The following is a 25,575-nucleotide window of genomic DNA, read 5'->3' as shown; positions in this document are numbered from 1 at the left end:
CAGAAGGGAGCTGACTGAAAGAGCGCCCTCTAAGAAAGGGGGGGCGTCAAGAGGCAGTACAGGTGTTCACCGGCCCAAGCACCTCTACTTTCAAGATGGGCAACAGTCTCCGACTGTCAGAGAAAGACTCGGACCAATCCTCAACCAACCGGCACTTCGGAGTTCTGTAAAACGCATTAGGATTGGCTGAGAATACCCTTTGAGTCAATCCGGATTTTGTTCAGATGGTCGATTGGTTAATATACGACCCGGAAGTACTAAAATTACAGTCATCTGACTTCCGTTAAAACTCGATAACGGACATTAGGAGACATTCACGGGCGGCTCATGTAAGTAGTCTATAGATGTTAACATTATACTAGACTAAAAAGTCGGTATTTACACTTAAGTTGGCGCACATAGCGGTGACATTCTTCTCAATTTTGTAGTATTCCAACATGTAATATTAGAAGGGTGGTCAATACAGGAACGTAACGTAACATTCATCAGAAAGTCCACGGGAGGCTGTGTTAGTGAAATTAAACCTGTTTTTTGCGAATCATTTGGAGTATATAATGGAACACCTTTAAAGCAGCATAGCTCACTGAAACACAAAGCCAAGGTGATCCCTGTTTAAAACAAGCGTTGGCAGAGCCAATAGGTCTTGCCAGGCGAGAGCTATTTGCTTTAGCCATGTGTTTTAGCCATGTTGTACACCAGTGTGACTGCTGTTCAGCATGGCTTAAAAGGTTAGTGTAGTGGTGTGGGTAGATTGAGGTGGAGTGGAGTGGTAGAATTGAGCAGGTGTGGATTGGGGCGTTTGATGTAGATTGGAGTGTAGTAGATTGAATTGGGTTTGGGTGGAGGAATGGGTGTATTGCAGAGGGGTAGATTGGAGTAGGATAGATTGTGGTAGAGTTGAGTGGAAAATATTTTGATAGACTGGAGTGGAATCTGGTGGCTTAGGGTAGATTGCAGTGGGGCGGATTGCAACGCAGTAGGGGTAGATTGAAGTTGGGAGATTGGAGCTTGGGAAATGGGTGGACTCTATAGGGTAGATTGGAAGTTAGTGGGGGTAAATTGGAGGGGAGTGGGGTAGTTTGGAGTGAGGTGGTGTGGGGAGGCTTGGAGTGGAGTGAGGCAGATTGGATCCAAGACGGGTAGATTGGAGTGGGATAAATGAGAGTGGATTATAGTGGGGTAGATTTGTGTGGAGTTGGATAGAGCAGTGTGGGTAGAATAGGAGGGGGAGGAGTAGTTTGGAGTGTGGTGGAGTAGGGAAGATTGGAGTTGCGTAGATTGTTTTGGAGTGGAGTAGGTTGGGATTCAGATAGATTGGAATTGGGTGGAGTGGGTTAGATTGAACTGGAGTGGGGTAAATTTGAGTGGCACGTGATACACTGGAGTGTGATAGGTGTGTGTTGGAGTGAAGTTTTATAGATTGGATGGTGTCAAGGTTGGAATGGTGTGAGGTAGGTTGGCGAAGAGGGAAGTGGGGTAGATTAGAGTGGAGCGGGGTATATTGGGTGGATTAGAGTAAGGTAGATTGGCATGGAGGGGGATGATTTGAGTGGAGGTGTTTGGGGTGGTGTAGTTTGGAGTGGAATGGGCTAGACCGTTGTGGTTTGGATTGGAGTTGGGTAGATAGGGACAGTATAAAGTGGGTAGAGGTAGTTGGGAGTAGGGTAGATAGGGTGGGGTGGATTGGAGAAGTAGGGTAAATTGGAGGGGTAGATTAGAGTGGGGTAGTTTGTAGTGAGGTATATTTGGGTAGAGTGCAGTGTGGTGGAGTAGATTGGGTGGGTTGGGGTGTAGTAGTTTGGAGCTTAGTAGATTGTTGTAGATTGGAGTGGGGTAGATAAGAGTGAAGACACAGATAGATTGCAGTGGAGTTTGGAGTAAAATGGGGTAGATGGGATTGGGCTGCAGTAGATTGGGGTAGGGTAGACTGTATTGGTAGATTAGGTGGGTTAGACTGGATGGAGTAGATAGGATGGGGTAGATTGGGATAGAGTTGTGTATATTGGAGTAGAGTGGGGTAGATTGGAATGTAGCGGGATAGGTAAGAGTGACGAGTAGTTGGCTAGATTGCAGTGGAGTTTGGAGTGGGGTAAATTGGACTGGGGTAGATTGGAGTGGAGTTTATAGTAATCGGTTGGAGTGAGGTAGATTGAAGTAGAGTCTGGTAAATTGAATTGTAGTTGGTTGGATTGGGGTACATTAGATTGGAGTGGGGTAGACTGGAGTATATTGGAGCAGAGTGGGGAGAATTTGAGTGGAGTGCAGTAGATGGGGAATTGGGATAGATGAAAGTGGGGTGAGTTGATTCGGTTTGATTGAGTGAGGTAGAATGTAGTGGAGTGGGTTACATCGGATCATAGTGGAGTAGACTTGAGTGGGGTGGAGTAGATTGGTGTGGAGTGGGGTAGATTGGAGTGGACAGGGGGCGTATAGTGGAGATGGATGTTGTGAAGTGGCATGTCGTAGAATGGAAGGGCACAGAGTGGAGTGGCATAGTTGGAGTATGCATGATGTGGTAGCATACTGCCATCACAAACAACACATTTTCAGTTTGAATGACCAGTACATTTGCCCGAAATACAGTTTTACTGCTCACAAACTATGATGTGTGAAAATGTCATCACCTAGTGTATTGATGCGTTTTGATCACACTCAAATATTTATTTTCACCATACTTCAGAATTACAAAAAAAAATAGTGCTTCACCTGCATTTGTACTAATTCTGATACATTCCTTAACATCAACACGGTTCATATTTTTTTGAGTGCTACCCTCTTCTCTCTCATGGCTACTCGGCAGGATTGTCACCTCAATCAATCAATCAAGGATTTATAGAGCACACTAATCACCATTAGGGTCTCAAGGTGCTGGGGGGGGGGGGGGGGGGGAGCCACTGGTCGTAGAGCCATGTCTTGAGGCGTTTCCTGAATGTCAAGGGGTATTGGGTCTGGCGAAGGTGGAGCGGTAGGGAGTTCCAGGTCTTGGTGGCTAGGTAAGAGAAGGATCTTCCTCCGGCGGTGGTGCGGCGGATGCAGGGGATGGAGGTGAGGGCGAGGCTGGCGGAGCGAAGATTGCGGGTGGGGGTGTGGAAGGTGAGTCTGTCGTTGAGGTAGGCTGGGCCTGTGTTGTGGAGGGCCTTGTGTGCGTGGATGAGGAGTTTGAAGGTGATCCTCTTTGATACTGGTAGCCAGTGAAGGACTCTGAGGTGGGGAAAATGTGGTCACGGCGTGGGATGTCCAGAATGAGGCGGGTGGATGCATCCTGGATTCTTTGCCGTTTTGTTAGGAGTTTGGTTGTTATTCCTGCATATAGGGCATTTCCGTAGTCCAATTGGCTGCTGACCAGGGCGTGGGTGACAGTCTTCCTGGTTTCGACGGGAATCCACTTGAAGATTTTGCAGAGCATGCAGAGAGTGTTGTAGCAGGAAGAGGAGATGGCATTGACCTGCTGAGTCATGCTGAGTGTGGAGTCCAAGATGAAGCCTAGGTTGCGTGGGTGGTGGGTGAGGGTGCGGTTCCTAGGGAGGGGGGCCACCAGGAGTCATTCCAAGTTGAGGGGTTGGTGCCGAAGATGAGGATTTCTGTCTTGTCTGTGTTTAACTTGAGGTGGCTTGATTCCATCCAGCTTGCGATGGCGTGAAGTCCGTTGTGGAGGTTGTTCTTTGCAGTTTTAGGGTTTTTCGTGAGGGAGAGGATGAGCTGAGTGTCATCTGTGTAGGAAACTGTTGATGTGGTGGGTTCGTGCGATATTGGAGAGGGGGGCCATGTAAACGTTGAAGAGTGTGGGGCTGAGCGAAGATCCTTGGGGAACACCACAGATGATTATGGTAGCTTCTGACAGGAACAGTGGGAGGCGGACTCTCTGGGTTCTACCTGAGAGAAATGACGAGATCCAGTCGAGTGCCATGTCGCGGATTCGAACGTTGTGTAGGTGTGTGTGGAGAGTGTGATGACATACTGTGTCGAAAGCTGCGGAGAGGTCCAGGAGGATGAGTGCTGCTGTTTCTCCTTCGTCGAGCATGGTCCTAATGTCGTCTGTGGCAACAATGAGTGCAGTCTCAGTGCTGTGGTTTCTGCGGAATCCGGATTGGGAGGTGTCGAATACCTTGCTGTCTTCCAGGAACCAGGTAGTTGGCTGTTTACAATTTTTTTGATGACCTTGGCTGGGAAGGGGAGGAGGGAGATCGGCCGGTAGTTCTTGGGGTCGTATGGGTCTGCTTTTGGTTTCTTTAGCAGGGCGTTGATTTCTGAGTGCTTCCATCTTTCTGGGAAGGTGGCTGACTCGAAGGAGCTGTTGATGGTTTTGCACAGGTGGGGGGCGATGATGTTTGCCTTCTTGAAGATATGGTGTGGGCAGGGGTCCGATGGTGATCCGGAGTGGATGGAGGCCATGGTGGTGGCGGTGTCCTCTATGTTGACGGGGGTCCAGATGTGGATGAGGTGGGTGTTGCTTGGAGCGTTGGGTTCTTGGGTGTTTGTAGTCAGCTGGTGGGTCTGAGGTTTGAAGCTATTGTGGATTTCTTCTATCTTTCGACGGAAGTGGGTTGCCAGTGAGTTGCAGAACTCCTGTGATGGCAGGGGTTCGTTGGAGCAGGTCCTGGGGGTGGAGAGCTCATTGACGATGCCGAAGAGCTCTTTACTTTTGTGAGTGTGTTGGTGCGTTTTTTGAAGTGGGTCCTTTTGGTGGTGCGGATCAGTTGGTGATGTTTGCGTAGAGCATCCTTGAAAGGGATGTGGTTGGAGGTGGTAGGGTCAAGGTGGCAGGTTTTTTCCACTCTGTGACATAGCTGTTTGGATTCCTGTAGTTCTGGGGTGAGCCAGCTGGCCTTGATTTTGTGGGAGGTGTTTGGTATTTTTTTTGAGCGGCGCGAGGGTGTTGGCGCAATCTTCTATCCAGCGATGCAGGTTGGTGGTGGCTATGTTGGGGTCCGGGGACCCAGGGGGTGGGGCCCGGGCAAGAGTGGAGATCAGTTGATCCGTTGATATTTTGCTCCATTTGCGTCGTGGGGGGTTGTGTGCGGTGGTGGTGAGTGACTGGTTTTTGGTAGAAGTGGATGCAGCAGTGGTCTGTCCAACTTAGTTCGGTGGTGTGGCTGAAAGAGACGTGGTTGCTGGCTGAGAAGATGGGGTCGAGTGTGTGGCCTGCAGAGTGGGTGGGTGTAGTGACGAGTTGCTTGAGGCTGAAGTTGGTGAGGTTGTCGATTAGGTTGGTGGTGTTGATATTGTTGTTATTTTCTAGGTGGAAGTTTAGGTCACCAAACTATCTACTTGCAGTTTGTGGTGGATACAGGTGTGAAACTCTTGGCTCAACCCGGAAAGCTGAATATTTCTAAAATATAGACATTACTCGTAATTCAGCAACAGGTCATTTGTGTGGATTGCTCAAAGTTTCTCTTTAGAAACTAGTCACTGAACACAAAAACTAATGAGGATAAATAGGAAAAAGCTGTTTCACCTGCATATTATTAATACTTTTTTTTGCCCTGAGGTCCAGTTCACAGAAATAGTATGCCAAAATGGCCTTCAGTCACAGGGATATATAGTGTTTGTTGGTTGTCCAAAAGCATGCAATAACCAGAGCAATGTACTGAGCTGCTGCTTATGATTTTTAATTATGTACTAATAATGCATCAATTTATTTGGTAAAATCCTATGAACTAAAAATTGATATGGAGGAAACATTCACTTTTTTAGGTAATGATTATAAGATTAGTGGTTATTTGAACAATTGTGAATATCACGTCATTTATAGGACTTTTTGCAAAATGTGTTCTTCTTGCACACTGGCTTCTGTGTGAAACAAAACATGGAGAGGAATTCAGTTGATGATAACACATTTTCTACTATTCTGTGCTCACCTGAGAAAAGTAGTACCCCACTTGTGTGGGTGGTTCTTTGACATATGACATGAAAGGTCCCAAAAGGCAAGAAGGAAACAAAGATTTTTCTTTTCAGATTCACTAATTCTAGCAACGTGAGTAGCTGTGGTGTTTGGGCCTAGACTTGGGTGGCATTTAGAAAAACTTATTAACCCCATACATTTCTGAAAACTAAACACCAAGGGTAGCCAGGGTGGTGTTACTTGAGTGGATCAGAATACACCCCCTCCTCCCCCCAAACACCAAACTTTGGCTAAAATCACACATTTCCCTCATTTCATAGAGGGGGGTTCAAATTTCCCCTCAAAATACCTACCACCTAGCTTTCCCACAATTCCCCTAGTAAAACAGTGCATGTGGCCAGCAAAAGGAACTAGTTGAAACCTAGTGGGATCCACGCAAGCACACAACCCGTAATCCCCATTGCCCAGGCTTGGAAAGGTTTCCTGTTTACTGGCTGATTCAAATCCTAAATAGTGCAGCCGTTCACTATGACCAGTGGGATTGCCTTGGGTGAGGTTTTCTGGTGGTGGTTTGTATGCCTTTCAGCTGCTAAATCTGTACATAAGTGGTACTCATGTAAAGCGCTCCTCTGATCGAGTCTGCGGTATATGAAACTTCAAGTACGTAAGTGGTATCATGTAAAGATCTCCTCCGATTGAGTTTGTGCTTTGTGAAACTTCCCCCAAAAAAATATAAATAAAAAAGAAGCCCCCCCCCCCCCCCCCCCCCCCCCCCCAGCTTGCAACTTTTGGGCACAGACACCACAAAGAAACAGCGGTGTGTCCAAAAACAAGGAAGAAACAACATATGGACACGAAGCATGAATCTGAGAGTCAAACGAGAAAAGTAGTGCGCCCCAATAAGTTATTTTGCTTATCATTCAATAATCAATGTAACAGGGTCAGTCTCTAAGATGCTAACACAGCAGCCTCAGGGCGGGACAAACTTAAAGCATTTACCTACGAAATCAAGTGAATTTTGAAAGGCAGGCCAAGGAATGAATGAAAGTGATGGACGTGAGATGGTGTGGTGAGAGCCCACAGAAGTAGATAACAACATGTTGAAGACAGCGCATGCATGCTGCATAGGCACAAACTAAAAATGTGGAATTAGCTGTAAACAGCTTGTTAAAATATGCATACAGTGAAAACGAATACAGACACACGTCAAAGCACCAGCTAATCTACTTGCTGAAAGCTGACAGACATCTGGATTAGAGCAGCAATTTTTAAACTTTTAATTATGTTTCTAGAAGAGGGTGTTGGCCACAATATAGTGATGGATTAAAACCATGCAATCCACTGTGGAAAAGGGCAGCCATACTGAAAAGAACGGGGCCAATAGCAGTCCACAGAAATCCAGCGTATGGGAACTCACTCAAATTTTAAAGCTATGAAGCGATCTAGGTCTAAAATGGCCAATGTGCCCCACAAAAAGAAAGTGGCGGCTAGGCACACCCTACCGCGCAACATTCCATGTGTAACCACACCCATGTACACCAGTAATGTTCTCTTTTTTTTCTTTTTTTCTCAAGTACACATCTTCCGTGTACCTCAACAACCAGTGGGAGGCTTGTTCCTCAACAGATTGGATGAACATTCCAAGCTGTTCTGTGCAATATTACCTGCAGCTGTGAAGAATGGAACCACCTGGTCCTAGTTTGCTTTCTTTGACACCCAGGTCAACGCACAGCAGAAAAAATAGAAGATGTTTATTAGCTGTAGCTCCCAATTCGTGTACATCAAGTCTGAAAGAGTAAAAAAGTGTTTGAGACCATGCGTCCCTGCCTGCCATTGCAACACAACCTGCTGCGATGGTAGGAATCGTGTGGTTTTTTTGGAGGGCGAACAATAGCCTTGCACTGCCAGCTGGGCTGTAACCTATCCTGCAAAGTGCAAAGATTGCACAACTGGCAGGTCGCAGAAGTGGCGAGGTTTGTCAAACTGTTGCACTTCTATAGATACCTAACAGTAGCTCTCGCCTAAAACATTTCTAGGTATGACAGCACGTAACCAGGGCCAATTGAATTATGCAGCCGGCTTCACAAAGTTACGCAACACATTCAGCCTTACAGGCCTCGATAAATCATATAAATGTTGCTAGACCTACGGGTCAAGTAACTTGAATAATCTACTCGACCTAAACAAAATGTACTTGATCCATAAACTGGTCTATAATTGTGAAATTCTTGACAAATATTTTATTTTACAGAGCCACCTTTTTCTTCATTCTCACATATGAGTGCACCTTCAAATATGTGAGTTCAGCATTTCTGCTGTACTAAAAACTCTTATGTTTGATTAAATAGACTAAATGTTTGCTCCATGTATAATAAGAATCTAGTCCACATAAAGGGTGCATATGATCCCTGACATGCCTCTCAGTTTATTAATAGCATTGCCGTCGGGGGCAGAGGCAGAAGTGTTTTTGAGTTAATGTTTAAACACTCACTTTTAATAAATACATTGCTAAAGCATGGTGTGGTAGCATCCTGTCGTTTACAGACAGCAGGGGTGTGGAATTTAATAAAATATCTTCTTGTCCATGGGACAGGTTGCTTCTTAAATTTACTTATCCTGCAAAGAAAAAATTCTACTTGTCCCTGTGGTGCCATGTAGTGCGGCGACAAATTATGACCGCAATCTCTTTATGTAGGAGCTCTGAATATAGCCTCTCTGATTATACAAAGGCTACTACTATAATAGGTCTTGAATACTTGCAATTTCAATCCCTACTATAGCAATTTTCTTATTTTTCCACCTCTCTGCAGATCTACATGGTGGGGCTGGAGGAAGCAGTAAGCAATAGTTCCAGGGCCGGAATGCCTTTAAGCCTGCATACCTAACTTACATGTTTTAAGGATTTTCACCAGCTCTTCTCTAATCTTTTCCCATAATGAGAAAGGTTGGAAATTTACTACTGACAATGGCAGAAGTAGAAGTTCTTTCAGGGTTGGGGAAAAAAGTGGTTGGAGGGAAAGTGAACTTGTAAACGCTCAACAGATTTCACATGAGCAAATCTACACATGGATATTTGCTAGTGCTAAAATATACCTCACAAATATTTTCTTGGAGTCCTATTTCCTGATCTACTTCTATAAGTTTTTGTGAAATGACGAAAGCCACTAATTCAAAGAAATGCACTAGGAGTGCACTTTTGTGACTTTCTTTACTAATAGGGTCCCTAATTAGGTCTGGCATTAACAAAGACCATTTTTATTTATTAAACTTCTATTTCTCCATAGTCTGGCTTACTGTGAGGGATCGCATTCGCTCTTCTACAAGGAGCATATTGGCACACAAAGTAGTTTTGTTCAGTGCCAGGAACTACTGTGGCACTTAGTGGAGTAACAAACCTGGAGGGGGGGTCCCCTGCAAAGAACATGGAGGCCCTCCTCCAGACTCACTCAGGGTTGGTGCTGTGCTAAGGGGGCCCCTTCGAGCGAGGCTGCAGGGCCTTTGTTAAGCCACTGGTGGCAATGTGTGCTTTTTGAGACCAAAAACTTTTTGTTTCTTTTTTGCCAGTGTTTATTACAATGATGTGGGCCTGGCAGCTCCCAAAACAATTAAGTGTTACAAAAGCCATGTCAAACCAAGAAACGCATTGACGAAACCAAAAGACTCTAACAAAAAAAAAAAATGTTGGATCTGTTGGCTTTGCCAGTGCTTGTTTATTTTCATGCTTCCCATAATCTTGTTGAAAATGGTTACACTGATTTTTCCATTAGGATTATTTTTCAAAAATACTAGCAGGCATCAACACATTTAACTAAGTGACACTTCAAAGAAATAGCACCTAAAATGTCCTACTTGCATTCTTTTCTGAATGTTTTATTTTGAAAGCTAAGAATCATAACTCTTGCTTACAAGCTTCTGCAAACATTTGCGTCTAATCAGAGAGCATTCTAGCGCTTCCCAGGCCTTTTCCCCCTCCTGTGCCAGGCCTTTTTTTGCCTATTTGGAATAGTTCTCGCGTAGGCCCTCCACTTTATGTCCACATGAGCTACCCACGCCAAATTTGCGTCCTTTTTTTCCAACATCCTAGGGATTCTAGAGGTACCCAGACTTTGTGGGTTTCCCTGAAGGAGACCAAGAAATAAGCCAAAATACAGTGAAAATTTCGTTTAAAAAAAAAAAAGAAATGGGGAAAAAGGGGCTGCAGAAGAAGGCTTGTGTTTTTTTCTCTGAAAATGGCATCAACAAAGGGTTTGCGGTGCTAAAATCACTAGCTTCCCAGCTTTCAGGAACAGGCAGACTTGAATCAGAAAACCCAATTTCTCAACACAATTTTGGCATTTTACTGGGACATACCCCATTTTTACGATGTTTTGTGCTTTCAGCTTCCTTCCCGTCAGTGACAGAAATGGGCGTGAAACCAATGCTGGATCCCAGAAACCTAAACATTTCTGAAAAGTAGACAAAATTCTGAATTCAGCAAGGGGTAATTTGTGTAGATCCTACAAGGGTTTCCTACTGAAAATAACAACTGAAAAAAAAATATTGAAATTGAGGTAAAAAAAACAGCAATTTTTCTCTACGTTTTACTCTGTAACTTTTTCCTGCAATGTCAGATTTTTTTAAAGCAATATACCGTTACATCCGCTGGACTCTTCTGGTTGTGGGGATATATAGGGCTTGTAGGTTCATCAAGAACCCTAGGTACCCAGAGCCAATAAATGAGCTGCACCCTGCAGTGGGTTTTCATTCTATACCAGTTATACAGCAATTAATTTGCTGAAATATAAAAAGTGAAAAATAGGTATCAAGAAAACCTTTCTATTTCCAAAATGGGCACAAGATAAGGTGTTGAGGAGTAGTGGTTATTTGCACATCTCTGAATTCCGGGGTGCCCATACCAGCATGTGAATTACAGGGCATTTCTCAAATAGAAGTCTTTTTTACACACTGTCTTACATTTGGAAGGGAAAAATGTAGAGAAAGACAAGGGGCAATAACAATTGTTTTGCTATTCTATGTTCCCCCAAGTCTCCCGATAAAAATGATAACTCACTTGTGTGGGTAGGCCTAGCGCCCGCAACAGGAAATGCCCCATAACACAACGTGAACACATCCCATTTTTTGACAGAAAACAGAGGTGTTTTTTGCAAAGTACCTACCTGTAGATTTTGGCCTCTAGCTCAGCCGGCACCTAGGGAAACCTACCAAACCTGAGCATTTTTGAAAACTAGAGACCCAGGGGAATTCAAGAGGGGGTGACTTGTCGAGCTCTCAGCATGTTCTGTTACCTAGAATCCTTTGCAAACCTCAAAATGTGGCTAAAAAACACTTTTTCTTCACGTTTCGGTGACAGGTCTGGAATCTGAGAGGAGCCACAAATTTCCTTCGACCCAGCGTTCCCCCAAGTCTCCCGATAAAAATGGTACCTCACTTGTGTGGGTAGTCCTAGTGCCCGTGACAGGAAATACCCCAAAACACAAAGTGGACACATCACATTTTCTCAAAGAAAACAGAGGTGTTTTTTGCAAAGTGCCTACCTGTGGATTTTGGCCTCTAGCTCAGCCGGCACCTAGGGAAACCTACCAAACCTGTGCATTTTTTAAAACTAGAGACCTAGGGGAATCCAAGATGGGGTGACTTGTGGGGCTCTGACCAGGTTCTGTTACCCAGAATCCTTTGCAAACCTCAAAATTTGGCAAAAAAAACCACGTTTTCCTTACATTTCGGTGACAGAAAGTTCTGGATTCTGAGAGGAGCCACAAATTTCTTTCCACCCATCGCTCCCCCAAGTCTCCCGATAAAAATGATACCTCACTTGTGTAGGTGGGCCAAGTGTTTGTGACAGGGAAGAGCCAAAAACACGTCGAAATTGAGGGGGAACCAAAGTGGGTCCAGAAGGGCAGTTTGAAAAAATAAATTTCTAGGCTGACAAGTGCAGCAGAACTTTTATCGGTATAGATGAGACAATGGTGGGTGGTAGGAATTTTATGGATTACTGCAGATTCCATCACAAAAATGTGGGAAAAATGTGTGCTTTCCAGCAAAGTTGCAGGTTTGCAGGGCGTTGTGGGTAAGGAAATGGTGCGGGGTGCATGTGAAGCACACCACCCTGCAATCAACTAGATGTTAGTTTTCAGATGTGTCTAGGTTTTGTGGACTTTTCTACATGGCAGCGTCCCAAAGTAAAAAAAAAAAAAAAAAAAAAAAAAGTGCAGCCCTCACCATTCCAAGTGGGACGATTCTGAGAGTTACCAAGCTCTCATGGCCCAAATGTAAAACAAAAACCATAAATAATCAAATGTCCTCTTGCTTGCCATGGGATAATATATTTTAGTGTGCGGGGGGAAGCTGAAAGACTGTTAGCCTCTTCAGTTCGGGTGGGGGCATAACCAGGCCCATACTGGTTGGTAGCCACCACCCCACTATTTTCTTTTCTTTTTTTAAAAAATTCCCTGGCATCTAGTAGACTTTCTGTCCCCCCCCCCAGGGTGTGCATCGGGGGTAATTGCCCAATCTGCCCACTGGTGGACAGAACAACTTCGGCCCCATTTATTTGGGGTGCGGGTATGGCCATACCCCCAACCTCTTATTTTGAAAGAAAAATCTTCCCTGGTCTCTGGTGGGCTTTCTGCCCTCCCTTGGGGGCAGATGGGCATTCCAAAATAGGCCAGTCTGCCCCCAAGGAGGGCAGTTATGGGCAACAGTAATGTGCCCCCATGGGGAGAGACCCTTGCCCAAGGGGCTGCCCCCTCCAAACAAAACACACACATATAAACACACCAGCCCATGGTGTCTAGAGATTTTTGCCCCGAAGGGGGCAGATTGGCCTTACAAAAATAGGCTGATCTGCCCCCAAGGGGGGCAGAAATGGCCTAAATACAATTCCCCCCCCCAGGGGAGCGACCCTTGTCTAAGGGGTCGCTCCCCATACATAAAAACATAAAGTAAATAAAAAATAATATGTATATATATATATATCCCTGGTGTCTAGAGGTTTCTGCCCCCCCCCCCCAAGGGGTCGCTCCCCTTACTTGAAATAGCCCCCACAAAAAAATATTCCCTGGTGTCTAGTGGTTTCTTTGACACCATCCCAGTGATGACCTCTTGTAAAGGAGTCCCTGGGTTTAAAACGTCGAGTTTGGTATAACCTTGGACTGTCACCATTTGCATCAAGCCATTATACCTGGGGGGGGGGGGGGGGGGGGGAAATGTATTGTTCCTTATGAGTCTCTGACGGTCATCATTGTCTCCATGTGCCCATATGTGATTCTGCACCACCTGACTTGTCATGTTTCTAGCACCCTCTGTCTTTGATTGTATATACTTATGAATTATTGATTGCAAAGTAAATACAGGGAGTGCAGAATTATTAGGCAAATTAGTATTTTGACCACATCATCCTCTTTATGCATGTTGTCTTACTCCAAGCTGTATAGGCTCGAAAGCCTACTACCAATTAAGCATATTAGGTGATGTGCATCTCTGTAATGAGAAGGGGTGTGGTCTAATGACATCAACACCCTATATCAGGTGTGCATAATTATTAGGCAACTTCCTTTCCTTTGGCAAAATGGGTCAAAAGAAGGACTTGACAGGCTCAGAAAAGTCAAAAATAGTGAGATATCTTGCAGAGGGATGCAGCACTCTTAAAATTGCAAAGCTTCTGAAGCGTGATCATCGAACAATCAAGCGTTTCATTCAAAATAGTCAACAGGGTCGCAAGAAGCGTGTGGAAAAACCAAGGCGCAAAATAACTGCCCATGAACTGAGAAAAGTCAAGCGTGCAGCTGCCACGATGCCACTTGCCACCAGTTTGGCCATATTTCAGAGCTGCAACATCACTGGAGTGCCCAAAAGCACAAGGTGTGCAATACTCAGAGACATGGCCAAGGTAAGAAAGGCTGAAAGACGACCACCACTGAACAAGACACACAAGCTGAAACGTCAAGACTGGGCCAAGAAATATCTCAAGACTGATTTTTCTAAGGTTTTATGGACTGATGAAATGAGAGTGAGTCTTGATGGGTCAGATGGATGGGCCCGTGGCTGGATTGGTAAAGGGCAGAGAGCTCCAGTCCGACTCAGACGCCAGCAAGGTGGAGGTGGAGTACTGGTTTGGGCTGGTATCATCAAAGATGAGCTTGTGGGGCCTTTTCGGGTTGAGGATGGAGTCAAGCTCAACTCCCAGTCCTACTGCCAGTTCCTGGAAGACACCTTCTTCAAGCAGTGGTACAGGAAGAAGTCTGCATCCTTCAAGAAAAACATGATTTTCATGCAGGACAATGCTCCATCACACGCGTCCAAGTACTCCACAGCGTGGCTGGCAAGAAAGGGTATAAAAGAAGGAAATCTAATGACATGGCCTCCTTGTTCACCTGATCTGAACCCCATTGAGAACCTGTGGTCCATCATCAAATGTGAGATTTACAAGGAGGGAAAACAGTACACCTCTCTGAACAGTGTCTGGGAGGCTGTGGTTGCTGCTGCACGCAATGTTGATGGTGAACAGATCAAAACACTGACAGAATCCATGGATGGCAGGCTTTTGAGTGTCCTTGCAAAGAAAGGTGGCTATATTGGTCACTGATTAGTTTTTGTTTTGTTTTTGAATGTCAGAAATGTATATTTGTGAATGTTGAGATGTTATATTGGTTTCACTGGTAATAATAAATAATTGAAATGGGTATATATTTGTTTTTTGTTAAGTTGCCTAATAATTATGCACACCTGATATAGGGTGTTGATGTCATTAGACCACACCCCTTCTCATTACAGAGATGCACATCACCTAATGTGCTTAATTGGTAGTAGGCTTTCGAGCCTATACAGCTTGGAGTAAGACAACATGCATAAAGAGGATGATGTGGTCAAAATACTCATTTGCCTAATAATTCTGCACTCCCTGTATTCTTTATCATCCGCAACGTCTAACTCGTGTTGTCTGGTATGTGTGACTTGCATGATGAGGGGAAAATACAGTTGCCTCTGTTTTTCTAAAGTTACGACATTGCCTTGGTTGCAGGAGTCAGATTTTCTTAACTCTAAGGCGTCAAGGGCTTAGAACTGTACCTAAAGGAACCATTGTTCTTATTACATACCCTTTCAAGTCGTGCCTTACTCTCTCCCCACCGTGCTTCACTCAAGAAATAAAGTGAAGGTCTGTGATCTGTTCTCAACAAACCGGTCTGCTCCACACAAAGTTTTAAAGTACTCATTGGCCTACTTGCTTGCTAACATTACCCAGTAATGGGTTACCTTTGTGTCATGGCAGTGAAGGGATCGTTAACAAAATCCGCTGTTCGGTTCTACAGCACATCAACAATAATGTTTTGAATCAAATTATTTGTGGCAAAATCTTCTCTGACTGCTGTTTAGTAATAGTTATTCAAGCCGATAAATGACTAAGCTGGTCTTTAGTTCTCATTGATCTGTAGTTTAGGATCACTGAAAATATATAACTGCACATAATTTGGTACTACTTAGGCTGATTGTTCCTATTGGATCGGGCCCAAGACCGATTTGCATATGGCTGGTTTCTATGATGAAGTGCTGGGCAAAGAACAATAGGCTGGGGTGTGGACCAGAGTAATTACCAGTCAACGAGATTAATTCATGCATTCCACCGATCACTTTTGTGTTTTTTTTAGTGTGAGACTGTAAGTGGGACGGATATGCCCAGGCATCTATCTGTCCCTTGCTCACTGTGCCACTGAAGTCAAGCTAAACCTCACTGATGAGCCTAACTAGGCCGAAATAGGCCTGGGGGGCATGTGTTCTTGTTCAGAGTGCGCCTTGCTTAACTGTTCAGGTTGTAGTATTGATATTGGATCAGTATCAAGGCTGATTTACATATGGCTGTAACATGCCTGAGTTGGTGAGCAAAAAATGAACTGGGAAGCAGCCCTGAGTAATTCATTACCAGTGGCTGAGCTTAATTCACTCATTCCATCCATCATTGTTTTTTGTTTGCGGTCATGAAAACACTGTCGCTAATCAGTTTCACTCCTTCCTTTAAAATTGCATCTCCCAGATATACTCTATTATTGTTGACATCATAACACATGTAATTGTATCAAAAACTGCATACACATTATTTCCTTACCAAAAATTCTTCTTCTAATGAAACCACTCTGTTTATTTCATTAAATAACTTGTGCGTGTCCTGTAAGTATTGATGAAATGCGAGAATGACTGAATGTCTTCAGCTGAAACTAAAATACCCCAGTAAGAGTTACAAATGCTGTGAAATGCCAAAATCCAAACTTTTGACTCTGAGATCTAATTTAGAAAAAAATCATGTTGCTCTTACTAAGGTGGCAATTCACTAGTCCGTTCTCGAAAATAGGTGATAATTGGTCCATATCACCATGTTAATCCCGGCAATATAGGGTACAAGATTATCTTGCCAGGTTTTCATTTTATGCCATTTAGTGACAACCAATGGGAGGACTCGATCAGTTCAGTTCCACCATCTCTACTCTTCCCCCACCTCAGAACTTTGCTAAACTCGTCACTCACATTAAAAAAAAACTGGGCATAGGTAATGTTTTTTGTAGGTTGTACCTCATTTTTAAAACCTGTCTTTCAAAGCAATTTACTTAAGTGTCGCCGATACAGTTGTAAATAATTCCTTTGAGCTTTCCTGCAGTCATCTGAAAAATCTGTCCTTCCTTAATAGAAATCTAGCAACTGGCTCTGACATCATCGTGATCTCTGCTGTTTTCATCCCAGATTATCAAATCCTCTTCTGCTACATACACCTTTATCAGCTCAACCTTTATACTTGAAACATTTCTCAAAGCAACGGATTAGACCAGTGGTTCGAAACGTTTTGACTCTTGAGGACACCCACTGAATCACTGCTTGAAGCCGGGGACCCCCAAGCAATTTGTACGATTTAAATTTCAAACATTAAAATGGTAATACACCTTTAAAAAAAATATACAAACAAGAACACCAAAGAAATACTCAAAGATTTTATTATTTCAAATTGAAAAAATAGACACAAATCGAACAATTGTAATGGGAAGGTTGGTGCTGCATCTTGGCGACTAACTTTTCAATGTTTGGTTTTATTTCAGAAAGTTGACTCCTCAGTGTAGGAGGCTGGACTGGCTTGTAGTGAGTACCAAGGGGTACTTGCACCTTGCACCAGGCCCAGTTATCCCTTATTAGTGTATAGGGTGTCTAGCAGCTTAGGCTGATAGATAATGGTAGCTTAGCAAAGCAGCTCAGGCTGAACTAGGAGACGTGTGAAGCTACTACAGTACCACCTAGTGTCATATGCACAATATCATAAGAAAACACAATACACAGTTATACTAAAAATAAAGGTACTTTATTTTTATGACAATATGCCAAAGTATCTTAGAGTGTACCCTCAGTGAGAGGATAGGAAATATACACAAGATATATATACACAATAGCAAAAAATATGCAGTATAGTCTTAGAAAACAGTGCAAACAATGTATAATTACAATAGGATGCAATGGGGAAACATAGGGATAGGGGCAACACAAACCATATACTCCAAAAGTGGAATGTGAACCACGAATGGACCCCAAACCTATGTGACCTTGTAGAGGGTCGCTGGGACTATTAGAAAATAGTGAGAGTTAGAAAAATAACCCTCCACAAGACCCTGAAAAGTGAGTGCAAAGTGCACCAAAGTTCCCCTAAGGACAAAATAGTCGTGTTAGAGGGAGAATGCAAGGAAAACACAAATCAGCAATGCAACAACGATGGATTCCTGTCTGAAGGTACCTGTGGAACAAGGGGACCAAGTCCAAAAGTCACAAGCAACTCGGAGATGGGCAGATGCCCAAGAAATGCCAGCGGTTGGTGCAAAGAAGCTCTTACTAGGCTGAAGAACTGTGAATACTGCAGGAACGACAAGGGCTAGAGACTTCCCCTTTGGAGGATGGATCCCCCACGCCTTGGAGAGTCGTGCAGAAGTGTTTTCCCGCCAGATGGACGCCAACAAGCCTTGCTACACGCAAATCGTGCGTTTGGCGTTTTTGGACGCTGCTGGGGCCCAGGAGGGACCAGGAGGTCGCAAATTGGAACTGCAGAGAGAAGGGACGTCGAGCAAGACAAGGAGCCCTCACTGAAGCAGGTAGCACCCGGAGAAGTGCCAGAAACAGGCACTACGAGGATGCGTGAAACGGTGCTCGCCGAAGTTGCACAAAGGAGTCCCACGTCGCCGGAGACCAACTTAGAAAGTCGTGCAATGCAGGTTAGAGTGCCGTGGACCCAGGCTTGGCTGTGCACGAAGGATTTCCGCCGGAAGTGCACAGGGGCCGGAGAAGCTTGCAAAGTCGCGGTTCCCAGCAATGCAGCCCAGCGAGGTGAGGCAAGGACTTACCTCCACCAAACTTGGGCTGAAGAGTCACTGGACTGTGGGGGTCACTTGGACGGTGTCGCTGGATTCGAGGGACCTCGCTCGTCGTGCTGAGAGGAGACCCAAGGGACCGGAGATGCAGCTTTTTGGTGCCTGCGGTTGCAGGGGGAAGATTCCGTCGACCCACGGGAGATTTCTTCGGAGCTTCTGGTGCAGAGAGGAGGCAGGCTACCCCCACAGCATGCACAAGCAGGAAAACAGTCGAGAAGGCGGCAGGATCAGCGTTACAGAGTTGCAGTAGTCGTCTTTGCTACTATGTTGCAGGTTTGCAGGCTTCCAGCGCGGTCAGCGGTCGATTCCTTATCAGAAGGTGAAGAGGGAGATGCAGAGGAACTCGGCTGAGCTCATGCATTCGTTATCTAAAGTTTCCCCAGAGACAGAGACCCTAAATAGCCAGAAAAGAGGGTTTGGCTACCTAGGAGAGAGGATAGGCTACTAACACCTGAAGGAGCCTATCAGCAGGAGTCTCTGACGTCACCTGGTGGCACTGGCCACTCAGAGCAGTCCAGTGTGCCAGCAGCACCTCTGTTTCCAAGATGGCAGAGGTCTGGAGCACACTGGAGGAGCTCTGGACACCTCCCAGGGGAGGTGCAGGTCAGGGGAGTGGTCACTCCCCTTTCCTTTGTCCAGTTTCGCGCCAGAGCAGGGGCTAAGGGGTCCCTGAACCGGTGTAGACTGGCTTATGCAGAATTGGGCACCTCTGTGCCCAACAAAGCATTTCCAGAGGCTGGGGGAGGCTACTCCTCCCCTGCCTTCACACCATTTTCCAAAGGGAGAGGGTGTCACACCCTCTCTCAGAGGAAGTTCTTTGTTCTGCCATCCTGGGCCAGGCCTGGCTGGACCCCAGGAGGGCAGATGCCTGTCTGAGGGGTTGGCAGCAGCAGCAGCTGCAGTGAAACCCCAGGAAGGGCAGTTTGGCAGTACCAGGGTCTGTGCTACAGACCACTGGGATCATGGGATTGTGCCAACTATGCTAGGATGGCATAGAGGGGGCAATTCCATGATCATAGACATGTTACATGGCCATATTCGGAGTTACCATTGTGAAGCTACATATAGGTAGTGACCTATATGTAGTGCACGCGTGTAATGGTGTCCCCGCACTCACAAAGTTCAGGGAATTGGCTCTGAACAATGTGGGGGCACCTTGGCTAGTGCCAGGGTGCCCTCACACTAAGTAACTTTGCACCTAACCTTTACCAGGTAAAGGTTAGACATATAGGTGACTTATAAGTTACTTAAGTGCAGTGTAAAATGGCTGTGAAATAACGTGGACGTTATTTCACTCAGGCTGCAGTGGCAGGCCTGTGTAAGAATTGTCAGAGCTCCCTATGGGTGGCAAAAGAAATGCTGCAGCCCATAGGGATCTCCTGGAACCCCAATACCCTGGGTACCTCAGTACCATATACTAGGGAATTATAAGGGTGTTCCAGTAAGCCAATGTAAATTGGTAAAAATGGTCACTAGCCTGTCAGTGACAATTTGGAAGTAATGAGAGAGCATAACCACTGAGGTTCTGGTTAGCAGAGCCTCAGTGAGACAGTTAGGCACCACACAGGGAACATATACATGCACACCTATGAGCACTGGGGCCCTGTGTGACAGGGTCCCAGTGACACATACATATAGGCCACAACCTTATGAGCACTGGGGTCCTGACTAGCAGGATCCCAGTGACACATAACAAACATACTGAAAACATAGTGTTTTCACTATGAGCACTGAGGCCTGGCTATCAGGATCCCAGTGAGACAGTGAAAACAGTGACAAACACCCTGACATACACTCACAAACAGGCCAAAAGTGGGGGTAACAAGGCTAGAAAGAGGCTACCTTCTCACACAACCCCCCCCCAAACGAAGGACAATAAGGCTAACCTTGGCCAGTTGAGACTTTATTGTCTAAGTGGTGATAAGTAGAGAGTAGCTCTGCAATAGACTGGTTACTCCCTTTATCATCCACTATATGGTTACTTCCCTGTGGGGATGTAAACCACCCTGTTTGAAGTTTTTTAGCTAAGCAACAATGTGAAGATGTATTTTCAGAGTTTCTATCAGTAAGTTTTAGTTTAGAGCAGTGGGAATTGTCCACTGAACCTATTTGTAGTGATGGAAATGCCAGACAGGGATGCTGTCTCAGAAAAGCCATAGCTGGGCAAAAACTTTGTCCATCTGGCTGGAAGAGAGAACAGGGATGCTGTTTCTCTTGAGTTGGAGCAGGGCAGGGATGCTGTCCTATGAGCTCCACACTAGGGCAGGGATGCTGTCCTAAGTGTTGTGAGGTAGTGCAGGGTTTCTGCACTAAAGTTTCTCTGGGAGGGTTGGAGGGATGCTCCATGTTAACTAAAATGGTGCTGTTTTTCTCACCAATGTTAGTTATCCCACAGAGAGGTACTTCCACCTCAGGGAGTCCAGCTTTGCCAGCTGATGATTCCCTTGGAACAGGTGCCACCCCAGGAGAGGTTTCTCCCACCACAGGAATAGTATCCTGAATGGTAGGGTGGTTAGGGGATACTGTGATACCCTTTTTACCTGTTGATGGAGAGGGATCCTGAGTTTTCAGGCCTTCTCTCCTTTGCTTTTTCATTTCACTTGAAATGAGAGGGAACAATTCCTCAGGGATGCCCAGCATGGCTGCATGGGCATAAAACTCTACATCAGCCCAACCTGAGGCCTCTAGGTCATTACCTAAGAGACAGTCTACAGGTAAGCTAGGTGATACCACCACCTGCTTAGGGCCAGTAACTCCACCCCAACTAAACTGAATTATAGCTAAGGGAAGAAACTTAGTGGAGTTATGGACATCAATAATCTTATATTGTTGTCCAATGATGTGTTGTTCAGGAGGCACTAGGTTTTCAGTCACCAAAGTGAAACTGGCACCTGTGTCCCTGTAGGCCAAGGCCTCAACACCATTTATTGAAACTGTCTGCCTGTACTTATCCATTGTAAGGGGACAAGCAGCCAGTGTGGCAAGGCCAATGCCACTAGGTGTGACAGAAACTGTCTTGGGACTGATTACATCAGTTTCCACTATGGACCCATAAGTGAACCCAACTACACCCTTTGCTTGACTGTTGCCAGCAGTCCCACCACTAGTACCACTACTGCTAGGGGCACTAGAGCTTGATGTATTAGTGGTGGTAGGCTCAGGGGGTTTACCTGGACAGGACTTATCCCCTGGCCTATGGCCTCTGTTTTTACACACAAAGCACCAAGGCTTTTTAATGTGTGCAGGTTGGGAAGAAGAGGAAGAATTTGTTTTATCCCCACCCTCTGAAGAGTGTTTAAGATTTGAAGTGGGATCTTTGGTTTTACCCTTATCCCCATGCTTATCTTGAGATTTTTCACCATCTTTCTTCTTATTGCCATCTTTGTCACCCCCTGTATGAACTTTTCTGTTCACCCTTGTTCTGACCCATTTGTCTGCCTTCTTTCCCAATTCTTGGGGAGAGGTCAGATCAGAGTCTACCAGGTACTGGTGCAACAAATCAGACACACAATTATTAAGTATATGCTCTCTCAGGATTGTGTTATACAGGCTTTCATAATCAGTAACTTTACTGCCATGTAACCACCCCTCCAAGGCCTTCACTGAATGGTCAATGAAATCAACCCAGTCTTGTGAAGACTCCTTTTTGGTCTCTCTGAACTTTATCCTGTACTGTTCAGTGGTTAAGCCATAACCATCCAGGAGTGCATTCTTAAGAACTGTAAAATTATTGGCATCATTTTCTTTCACAGTAAGGAGCCTATCCCTACCTTTTCCACTAAATGATAGCCATAGGATAGCAGCCCACTGCTTTTGAGGGACATCCTGTACAGCACAGGCCCTCTCAAGTGCAGCAAACCACTTGTTAATGTCATCCCCCTCCTTATAAGGGGGAACTATCTTGTGCAGATTCCTGGAATCATGCTCTTTTGCAGGATGCCTATGGGGAATACTGCTGCTGCCACCATGGGTATCTAAACCCAACTTCTGTCTTTCCTTCTCTAATTCTAAAGACTGTCTATCCAAATCCAGCTGTTGCTTCTTGAGCTTCAGTCTGGTTTGTTCCACTCTCAATCTATTGAGCTCCCTTTCTAACAATCTGTCATCAGGGTGGGTGGGAGGGACATTTCTAGATACAGAGGTATGATGGGAATGAACAGAAGGAGACCTGTCCCTTACAGAGTGCACCCTAACAGCTTGGCTACCAGTATAATGTGAGAGCACACCATCAGTATGGTGTGATTCAACCTCTGTACCAACTATGCTAGACTGTCTAGTAATGGGCAGGCTGAGAAGTTTCTTTCCTGAACCTTTTCCTGGGGGAGTCCCTGGATCAGATTGAGAACCATTAGCTACTTTTTCACCAGATTGGGCACTTATGGCCTTATCCTGTACTCTAAGCATATTAATTAACAGTTCTAAGGAGGGATTCTTCCCTACACTCAAACCTCTCTCTATGCAGAGACTCCTTGCTCCTTTCCAGCTAAGGTGATCATATGCAAGTTTGGACAGTTCAACACTTTGGCCTGTGCCAGACATTTTTAGAGAGAGTTAAAGTGATAGAAAAAGAGAAAAAAGTTTTCAGAACTTTTTGGAAAGACAGAAAAAACTTTTTAAACTTTTAAGAACTTTTTGAAAGTTTTAGAAGTACTTTTCAGCACTTAGAAAAGAGTGAAAAGAGGAAATGCAAAACTTTTTGGCTATGTGTATATACACTGACCTTGTTTTGTATATTTTTCTCTTATGAAAAGTACAATGACAAGAGTGGTAAGTAGTCTCAAGCACTTATCCCACCACTGCACAACCAATGTAGGAGGCTGGACTGGCTTGTAGTGAGTACCAAGGGGTACTTGCACCTTGCACCAGGCCCAGTTATCCCTTATTAGTGTATAGGGTGTCTAGCAGCTTAGGCTGATAGATAATGGTAGCTTAGCAAAGCAGCTCAGGCTGAACTAGGAGACGTGTGAAGCTACTACAGTACCACCTAGTGTCATATGCACAATATCATAAGAAAACACAATACACAGTTATACTAAAAATAAAGGTACTTTATTTTTATGACAATATGCCAAAGTATCTTAGAGTGTACCCTCAGTGAGAGGATAGGAAATATACACAAGATATATATACACAATAGCAAAAAATATGCAGTATAGTCTTAGAAAACAGTGCAAACAATGTATAATTACAATAGGATGCAATGGGGAAACATAGGGATAGGGGCAACACAAACCATATACTCCAAAAGTGGAATGTGAACCACGAATGGACCCCAAACCTATGTGACCTTGTAGAGGGTCGCTGGGACTATTAGAAAATAGTGAGAGTTAGAAAAATAACCCTCCACAAGACCCTGAAAAGTGAGTGCAAAGTGCACCAAAGTTCCCCTAAGGACAAAATAGTCGTGTTAGAGGGAGAATGCAAGGAAAACACAAATCAGCAATGCAACAACGATGGATTCCTGTCTGAAGGTACCTGTGGAACAAGGGGACCAAGTCCAAAAGTCACAAGCAACTCGGAGATGGGCAGATGCCCAAGAAATGCCAGCGGTTGGTGCAAAGAAGCTCTTACTAGGCTGAAGAACTGTGAATACTGCAGGAACGACAAGGGCTAGAGACTTCCCCTTTGGAGGATGGATCCCCCACGCCTTGGAGAGTCGTGCAGAAGTGTTTTCCCGCCAGATGGACGCCAACAAGCCTTGCTACACGCAAATCGTGCGTTTGGCGTTTTTGGACGCTGCTGGGGCCCAGGAGGGACCAGGAGGTCGCAAATTGGAACTGCAGAGAGAAGGGACGTCGAGCAAGACAAGGAGCCCTCACTGAAGCAGGTAGCACCCGGAGAAGTGCCAGAAACAGGCACTACGAGGATGCGTGAAACGGTGCTCGCCGAAGTTGCACAAAGGAGTCCCACGTCGCCGGAGACCAACTTAGAAAGTCGTGCAATGCAGGTTAGAGTGCCGTGGACCCAGGCTTGGCTGTGCACGAAGGATTTCCGCCGGAAGTGCACAGGGGCCGGAGAAGCTTGCAAAGTCGCGGTTCCCAGCAATGCAGCCCAGCGAGGTGAGGCAAGGACTTACCTCCACCAAACTTGGGCTGAAGAGTCACTGGACTGTGGGGGTCACTTGGACGGTGTCGCTGGATTCGAGGGACCTCGCTCGTCGTGCTGAGAGGAGACCCAAGGGACCGGAGATGCAGCTTTTTGGTGCCTGCGGTTGCAGGGGGAAGATCCCGTCGACCCACGGGAGATTTCTTCGGAGCTTCTGGTGCAGAGAGGAGGCAGGCTACCCCCACAGCATGCACAAGCAGGAAAACAGTCGAGAAGGCGGCAGGATCAGCGTTACAGAGTTGCAGTAGTCGTCTTTGCTACTATGTTGCAGGTTTGCAGGCTTCCAGCGCGGTCAGCGGTCGATTCCTTATCAGAAGGTGAAGAGGGAGATGCAGAGGAACTCGGCTGAGCTCATGCATTCGTTATCTAAAGTTTCCCCAGAGACAGAGACCCTAAATAGCCAGAAAAGAGGGTTTGGCTACCTAGGAGAGAGGATAGGCTACTAACACCTGAAGGAGCCTATCAGCAGGAGTCTCTGACGTCACCTGGTGGCACTGGCCACTCAGAGCAGTCCAGTGTGCCAGCAGCACCTCTGTTTCCAAGATGGCAGAGGTCTGGAGCACACTGGAGGAGCTCTGGACACCTCCCAGGGGAGGTGCAGGTCAGGGGAGTGGTCACTCCCCTTTCCTTTGTCCAGTTTCGCGCCAGAGCAGGGGCTAAGGGGTCCCTGAACCGGTGTAGACTGGCTTATGCAGAATTGGGCACCTCTGTGCCCAACAAAGCATTTCCAGAGGCTGGGGGAGGCTACTCCTCCCCTGCCTTCACACCATTTTCCAAAGGGAGAGGGTGTCACACCCTCTCTCAGAGGAAGTTCTTTGTTCTGCCATCCTGGGCCAGGCCTGGCTGGACCCCAGGAGGGCAGATGCCTGTCTGAGGGGTTGGCAGCAGCAGCAGCTGCAGTGAAACCCCAGGAAGGGCAGTTTGGCAGTACCAGGGTCTGTGCTACAGACCACTGGGATCATGGGATTGTGCCAACTATGCTAGGATGGCATAGAGGGGGCAATTCCATGATCATAGACATGTTACATGGCCATATTCGGAGTTACCATTGTGAAGCTACATATAGGTAGTGACCTATATGTAGTGCACGCGTGTAATGGTGTCCCCGCACTCACAAAGTTCAGGGAATTGGCTCTGAACAATGTGGGGGCACCTTGGCTAGTGCCAGGGTGCCCTCACACTAAGTAACTTTGCACCTAACCTTTACCAGGTAAAGGTTAGACATATAGGTGACTTATA

At 45.7% G+C, this 25,575-nt stretch overlaps 2 protein-coding genes across 3 annotated transcripts in view; both read left to right on the top strand.

The window, feature by feature from the left end:
* The first annotated feature begins 247 nt into the window (after window positions 1–247).
* Window positions 248–25,575, top strand: part of UBOX5 (U-box domain containing 5) — a 110,439-nt gene continuing 85,111 nt past the window's right edge. Inside the window, exon 1 of one of the 2 annotated variants that reach the window (XM_069204843.1) lies at window positions 248–329. The gene's annotated coding sequence lies outside the window, so the exon portion shown is untranslated. The remainder of the gene's footprint in view (window positions 330–25,575) is intronic. The other variant, XM_069204853.1, reaches the window with a different exon arrangement.
* Window positions 273–25,575, top strand: part of FASTKD5 (FAST kinase domains 5) — a 31,516-nt gene continuing 6,213 nt past the window's right edge. The window contains exon 1 of the mRNA XM_069204828.1: window positions 273–329. The gene's annotated coding sequence lies outside the window, so the exon portion shown is untranslated. The remainder of the gene's footprint in view (window positions 330–25,575) is intronic.

The sequence above is a fragment of the Pleurodeles waltl genome, chromosome 1_2 (assembly GCF_031143425.1).
Source record: "Pleurodeles waltl isolate 20211129_DDA chromosome 1_2, aPleWal1.hap1.20221129, whole genome shotgun sequence".
Classification (NCBI taxonomy): domain Eukaryota; kingdom Metazoa; phylum Chordata; class Amphibia; order Caudata; family Salamandridae; genus Pleurodeles; species Pleurodeles waltl.
This window is presented reverse-complemented; position numbering and strand designations above follow the sequence as displayed.